A 7500-nucleotide genomic window follows, 5' to 3' on the forward strand; every position below is an offset into this window, starting at 1 on the left:
TTCCTTTTTTGTTTTTTTTTTGTTTTTTTTTGTTTTTTTTTTTACTATGTAGTTACAGGGTGGGTATAAAGTTACTGTATTACAGTCTGGGAATAAATGAATCTGGGCAATTTAAGGTCTGGCTGAACGATGTGCAGGACCAGATCCTGGTTCCAGTGAAACGAAGGAGATTGTATCAGTGCCACAGAAGAAGCAATCGATATTGACAAAGAAAAGTTTTCCCAGTATGGTTTCATTCTTTTCTCCTCTCATGATTACAGTGGTGCCTCCAGTAAAATACTTCTTAAAATTAATTTTTCCTCTTTTTACTCCGTCTTAACCACAAACAGTAGAGCTGACAAGCCAGGATGGTCAGTAGCATGCTGCAGGTATGAAGTCTCCAGGCCCTCCTGGCTGGCGCGGTGGCAGGACTTGCGTCACGGTCCCAGGTTTTGGTCCCGTGATCCCAGGTTTTGGTCGAGGTCCCAAGGGCTCCCCTCTGAAACCTGAGGTGAGAGGAATTGGGAACATGCTAGTCATTTGTTTTGTTAGGAATATATCAGACGCTGTGGCACTCGCTTCTAGTAAGCGCTTCCCACTTGCAGAAATTACTGCTGCTGCTGAAGTTTTGCAGTAAAAGGGATTTATTGAATGATGCTTGTCTCCAGTGCCATTTGGGTCCATTTGCAAAGGAATTTTCCATCGGCTTTAGGTAACCAAGGTGCTACTTTTGTATAAAAAGTGTGTTATGTGATATTTTATAACTCTTCCTGGCAGTTGTGTGGATGTTAAGACCCATGCACTCAATGGTCCATGGCTTGAATGACGTCTGTAAATACAAATTTACATAGCACGTAATGGCAATTTTGAAGAACCAGTCTCATTTGACAGTCTTAAGGGATTTCTGGAGATATTTCCTCGGATTTTTTTTTTTTAGTAATAAAATCTTCAACTTACAATATTTGGGTATTTCTACCTTTCTGCCCACCTGCCTATCTAATAGACATTAGACATGTAGCTACTGCTTCTGCCGTTGTGTTAGCTGTGGATTTGACTTCCTCTTGATTGAGAAGGGAGGACAAGTTGACTCATTTGACAAGACCATAGAAACCACTCATCCACAACCACTCACCCACCACCCCAGCCTTTCTTGACCAGAGAAAAAATGATATTGCTTTCTTGATCTAGATTTACTTGGTGGAAGGAAGGGCTGCTTTTTTCTTTACTTCTAATTTTTTTTTTTTCTATAAAATACATCCTAGATGAATAACATGAGCACAATTTTATTTTTCCCTATGAAGTTCACTACCTGGAGGCTCCCTTGCCAGGTACCGCCAGCTCCCTCATAATGGTGGGAACCTGAGAAATTCTTCTACCCGACACAGCCCACAGCTGGAGGAGAATTATTCTGCTGGCAATTATAAACTTAAACTCTTGCAGGGAGATGGTGGAAGAGCTGAGTTCCTAAGAAATAATCATCTTCAGCTGTTGTAGCTCTTCCTGGGTGTGACAGCATGGTACAAACTCTCTTTCAGGCCCTTCATAGCAAAAAAGCAAGTTCTCAACAGGTTGACAGACACGTAAGGCGGGTAAATGGCAATTTACTGCCTTCCAGAAACTGCCATGCCCACGTATCTCAACAGAAATTATCCTTTGCCGGAAAAGGATACTATAGCAAGACTCCCACTTTTCTCAGGACTCTTCAAGAATGTGAAAGATTGTATTCCCTAAAAAGTTATCCACAACAACGCACAGACCTCAGAAAACATATTTTGCTTTAGTTGAGAATCTTTTCTTTCTACATAAAAGCTAAAAAAAAAATAAATAATGGAAATAATAGAAGTATCTCTGGGACAAAAGATAATAGAGAACGATATACAGTTCCAGCCCCTCTTTCATCTCCTCTGTCCCTCATCATCAGTCACTGCAGTGAGGAAGGAGAACTATCAGACTCAGAACTGTTCTAGTCCGGTAAAAGCTTTGATTTTTTTTTTTTCCCCTGCTCCAATTCTTAGGCATACTGCATAGGAGTTATCACTGCTGCTTGCAAACAGCCAGGAAAAGGAAAGGGGATAAAATATTCACCTCCAAAGTCAACACTGAACGAAGCTATGTGTCTATACTTCTCTTTCAAGGACACCATCAAAACTCGTGGAGGCAGAGCCATCCACTGCAAACCACGAGGCTGTATAGATTTTAAGGTATTAAAGCTAACGTAACTGTCAGTCTCCAAACTGAAACCGAGGTAGCCTTTTTTAACTCAAGAGAAAGTTATTTTTTCTTTTCTGAAGAGGCTTCTTCTTCAAAGACCCTATTGATGGGAAGGTAGAAGGAAACCTGACATCATTTTGGATTCTTCCCAGCCTACCTTCAGGCGTCTCTTTCTACTGCTTCTTTCATGGAGGCACTCAAGTCTTAGTGTGACAATTTAAAAAATATGAAGCCTCTGGGCTATTATGAATTTCTGTCCCCAGAGAGAAACACAACACAAATCTGACACGCTAGAAGACTCGGAGGAATGGTCTATTTTCTCTTATTTTGAGACGGTCAGCTTGAGACTGAAGGTGATATTGTTGTGGGGGGTGAAATCCGCATTAGTTTTTCCAAGGGGTAACTCCTAACCGCATTGGAATATTGGTGGGGGTGGTGTCCAGAAATACAGGGAAACGAGGAAAGAGGTGTAAGGATGAGAGTGAGAAGTAAGCAAGAGAGGGGTGATGGAGGATATGTTGGCAGATGCCAATGGACAGCTTGGGTGATTCTGCGGATGACATGTGTTTTCCAGACAGAACAATGGCATCCAAACTGCTAATCAGAACACAGGGTTGGCTCCGTCTCCTCGCCGTAAATCTCGCATTCTTCTGTCTTGTCTGCAGCCAGATTTTTCAGTCGGTCAGTAGGAAAAGTGGTTCAAATTCTATAGTTATCTGGAGCCTTTCATTGAAGTCCATGAAGTGGTTTAAAATTACTGTGAAAGTAAAAGGAAGGTAATTTAGTCAAAATGCAGATAGGAAAATACCGTGCTTTCTCCTCTATAAAACCCAAATAAATGTTGTGAACTAGGGACTCTGCAGCCACATCCATTCTGTTTTCTAGTTCCACAACATCTAGAACATAGGAACAAATACATGGGTTTCAAACAGTGAAAAGGTTTATTTTAGGCCTGTTTATCAGGAGCAGGACTCGAAAGAAATGGCATTAAACATAGGTGAGCCCCTCACTAGAGTTCACAACTGCTCTTCATCCATCTTTTCTTGCTTACTTGCCCCTTCAGTCCTCAAAAAGATTAGACTATTCTTTTGTTTGTAAATTATATCAGTAGGATAACTATAAGAATAGTCCTGTTCTCATCTTTACGTTTAAAAAAAAAAAGAGGAAAGCAGATTTTGGGCAGAGAAGAAGTGTATTAAGTTGCACTATTACGGAGAGAATTTTCTTCTGCCATTTGATTCCTTTTAAGATAATGTACTTGTAATTTCTTAAGACTTACAAGACGCGTCCCTAAATACTTAAAAATCATAAAAATCAGATCAAAGATATAGTTAAGCAACAAAAACTTCTTCTTGTACATCACGAAGATTAGAGTTATACCAATTCCATACTCATTTCAAGCAAAAACTGAAGGTATATTGTCTTCCCTCCAGGCTGTGCTTTCGTTTCTCCTGTGTACAAGCTCTGTAATCTACCAGGAGAAAAGGCTATCTTGGAGGATAAATAAATAATCAATTATTTATATTTCTAAAAGCATTCGGCTGTGCTCTTAATGCTGTATAACCATTGAAAAGTATGTATTCAGCAGAGAACTTCCAGTCTGGGAATCTAGCGCGTGTGGTTTAATCAACGCCCTCAAGATTCATAGAAAGACAAATCTGCTTCTGGTCATCAACATCCAACAACTGGCCTATCCCTTCAGCGCAGAGACAGCCATAAGAATAGCAGAGATCGGTTGACCACATGAGTGCCAACATTAATGTCTCCCAATCAAGATATATAAACCTTGCTGAATCCCACTGTTGTTAGCAGGACCAAGGAAACAAACGCTTCCCGAAAGGAGAAGCCAAGAGCCTCACCAATTTGCAGCGTATCCCATCTGACAGTGCAACTGGGGTAATGGCCTCGGGACTCTAGCTAAAAATATAAATAGAAAAAATATGAAGTAATTTGCCTACGTGATACAGGAGTGTTCCTTGTTATCGGGGTTCAAAATAGTTGTCTTGTTGGAGTCTCTTGTTGGAGTCAGTAGTGGGTTTAACTATTTTAACTTAAGGCATATTCCAAAGCACTTCTATGTAATGGCAACCTGGCAGGGTGAGACACAGGCCTGAACATCAACTTTTAGGCTTCAGGACTGAGCAAACCTTGAGGTCCGCATTTCAGATTTCCCTATTTTCGCTCCCTTCTAATATCACACCTTAAGGACAGTTGAGGTCCTGTCTGTTGGCCAAATTTTGTCTCTTTAATCCTGTGTCTTCCTGTTTGTGGAGTTTAGATGTTGATGGTACATCCTATTAGAATCACCATTCCCGTGCCAATTACGGTTGCTGGAGAAATTTCTAAAATTAAATGTATTTTTATTATCGATGTACCTTCCCTGAGAAAACAGTGTTTATTCTGGTGGGAAAAGAGTGGGTGTACCCTAAGCTTCCTGTTGTATCACTTGCATTGTCCTCATTTCTCTTAGGATGAGAGACGCTCATTAGTAATAGAACAGAGGAGATAAAAATCACATACACACAAAAAGCAGGTGAGGCCTTTTCTGTTCAGACCCTGTGGATGACAAAAGCAAGGAGATGCAAGGGTAATGCTATTACTTCATTCTTAGATCGTATCATTTATACTTAATGCGCTGCAGAGTGTTGTGAGCACCACTGGATTCTGCTATCCACACAGTAAGAAAGCATAAAAAAAGTACTCTCTTGCCTACATGGAGAATTTGCCCACATCTAAGTCTTTTTTCCTTAAATCCTTTGCACACACCAAGCCTCAATACGTGGTGATGGCTCGGGAATGTCCAAGAACCAGTTGGATGAAAGCAGTTTCTTCGCTCTCCTGTTTCCAGGCCTGGCCAGGCTGCTTCTAGAGCTTCTCCCGTGGTTTGTCCTCCGGTCACCCCCCCAGCCCCTCCTGACGGGCGCTGTCTGCACGTAGATAGGTCATAACAAGTGCGAATTTCTTTAGGTGGGGATGAAACAGACCTTTCATCACCCATCGAGGAGAAGGGCATATTTTCATACTTACATGGACACCTTCATTTTCAGCTCGCTTGGCGAATCAGTTGCCACCTTTTGGCAACTCCTACGCTAGAGAAAAACCAGGGAGCGATATAAGCAGTGACCTGATCACCCAGCACACCCGAAACGGCTGGGAGTTTCTCAAAAGGTGACCCCAGAAGCCTTCGCCAAGGCTGTGCGGAATGGGCCAGAGCAGGAGGAAACCAGGCGTCCCCATCCCGTGGCAGGAGGAGGCACGCTGCCTTTCCCATCCCGCGTTCCGCAGGGAGCCCTTTGCATAAATCCCTTGCAGATCAGGGAGAAAATTGATCCCCTACTTTTCAGTTCCCGTCTTTTACTGGTTGTCACAACCTTAACAGTACTTGACATCAATGGGAGTTACGTTGTGGATTGGGGGCAGTGTTTGGCCCTTAAGCGTAGTTTTTGCATGTTAATACATTAGCAACTGATGTCTTATTTGTTCAGTAACTGACAGAATAATGTACAGAAAGCACGTAAGTATGAAAAGGGGCTAGTTAGGTAATGTTGAGCAGAACATCTTCAAGACAACACTGCAACCACTGTATTTCAAATGTCAGGCTAATTATTATCAACATTTAAATGTTAGCGTGGGCCATTTTTAAGGGTGGAATTTTTTTCAGTAGGTACCATTACGGGAAGAAAATGTCACATGTAGTTCTGCCATCGCATTGTTCAAAAAAAGTACAAGAAACAAGGAAATTCTTTCTAGAGGCAGCAAAAAGAACATCTTGTTTGCTTAAAACTGACTGTAAAATTAATCTGCCTGATGATACTATTTGGGGTATCATTTATTTTAAGGAGGCATGGGGAAGGTTTGCTAGAATATAACAACATAAAATGAAAATAACGCTTGTCGGAGGCAAAGCCAGAGGGTTTTGCAGGCAGTTTTTTGGAGATTCATACTTGTGCAGGTCCCGGTTGTTCTGGAGGCAGTTGAAGTCTGAGCTGTGCGTTCCCTGGTAACCCCTTTACAGAAAACGAAACTTGAATATGAATCAGCACAAAATGGAATGCAATGCCAATAATTCAGATACTCCTCCTCTGGTCTGATCCATCCCTTACGATGTAAACACCGCACCAAAGGGTAAATACCACCACAACCCGGGACAGTACCTGGGTATAATTATGAGTGTCTTCTACTCATGCAACTGTTACACAGAATTACCATTAATTCTTGAGAAGTTTTGGATACCGGGGCCGGTCTCAATATTTATTACTGCTTTTTAGTTGGCTTTTTTGCTACACCTTCCGAGCGAGATGTGAAAGGAGCGTCTGTTTCGAGCCAGCCATCGGTGTGTCTTCCCTCCCCTTCGTTGAGTCGCAGGGAAGGACTTCTTTGTGTCCTTCTCTGGGGACTCCATGGGACTTGTTTTCGTGCCGTCTCTGCGGCTCCATCACAGGCGTAAAGTCTGGGTGAAGCTCAAAGCCGCTTGCTTGACCTAGTGGAAAGAACAGAGTCTGAAGTTAGGATGCGTTGTGTAGGAGGGCTTTCATTTCTCGACACTGAGCACAACTTTACGCATCGTAAGTGCGAAAATAGTAATCAGCTTGAAATGCATTAAGTGCGCTCTGCCCAGTGACCCACATTTAAAGAAACTATCGCCAATTATTATAAAAAAAATAACAACAACAAAAAAAAAAAAATCCTTTTTTGTTTTCCTGTAAAGGCAGAGCTAGCATGTTTGTGCTGACAGTGGTGACAGCAGCCAACTTCTGAAAACGGGAAAGCAAAGGCCGTGATGATATTATATTGAATTTCACATGGCGAGGCGGGGTTTTTTTATAATATTTCTGTGTCTGATTTCACACGCAGAAGCAACAAACGCAGGCGGTTAGTCACCAAACTTCACAAAAGTCTGAAAGAGAAGAGAAAAATCCCCTGGCACGAGTATTGGGAAAATAGAGGTGATTAGTGTGCAGAAAGATGCTCGCAGCCCTGTCTTTACACACCTGAATAATTATTGTGGCTGTTTTAAATCGCTTTACCTGAATGAGGAATTACGTCAAGGGGCCGCGTTGCGTTGCGGACACGGGCATCCTCGGCTAATGCAGCTCTGCGAAAGATGGCAGAGGGCTTCTGTAAGTGAAGTTGACAGCGGTTATTTATTTAGTTTAAAAGTATTTACTACTATTTGTGAGAGAGAACCCTAAAGGTTGTGAAGTATTGTTGGCCGGTGAAGGTGATGGATGTTCTGCTCCTGACCCTATATAGTGAGACATGACTTCATTGCATGTTTAGATTGTTCTGATATTTGGGACTCCTCAAGGG

At 42.0% G+C, this 7500-nt stretch overlaps 1 protein-coding gene across 4 annotated transcripts in view; it reads left to right on the forward strand.

Annotated features, from left to right (window-relative positions):
- ZEB2 (zinc finger E-box binding homeobox 2) overlaps positions 1–7500 on the forward strand; it is a 116871-nt gene that overhangs the window by 74680 nt on the left and 34691 nt on the right. The window lies entirely within an intron of this gene.

Source organism: Chroicocephalus ridibundus, chromosome 7, assembly GCF_963924245.1.
Source record: "Chroicocephalus ridibundus chromosome 7, bChrRid1.1, whole genome shotgun sequence".
Taxonomy (NCBI): domain Eukaryota; kingdom Metazoa; phylum Chordata; class Aves; order Charadriiformes; family Laridae; genus Chroicocephalus; species Chroicocephalus ridibundus.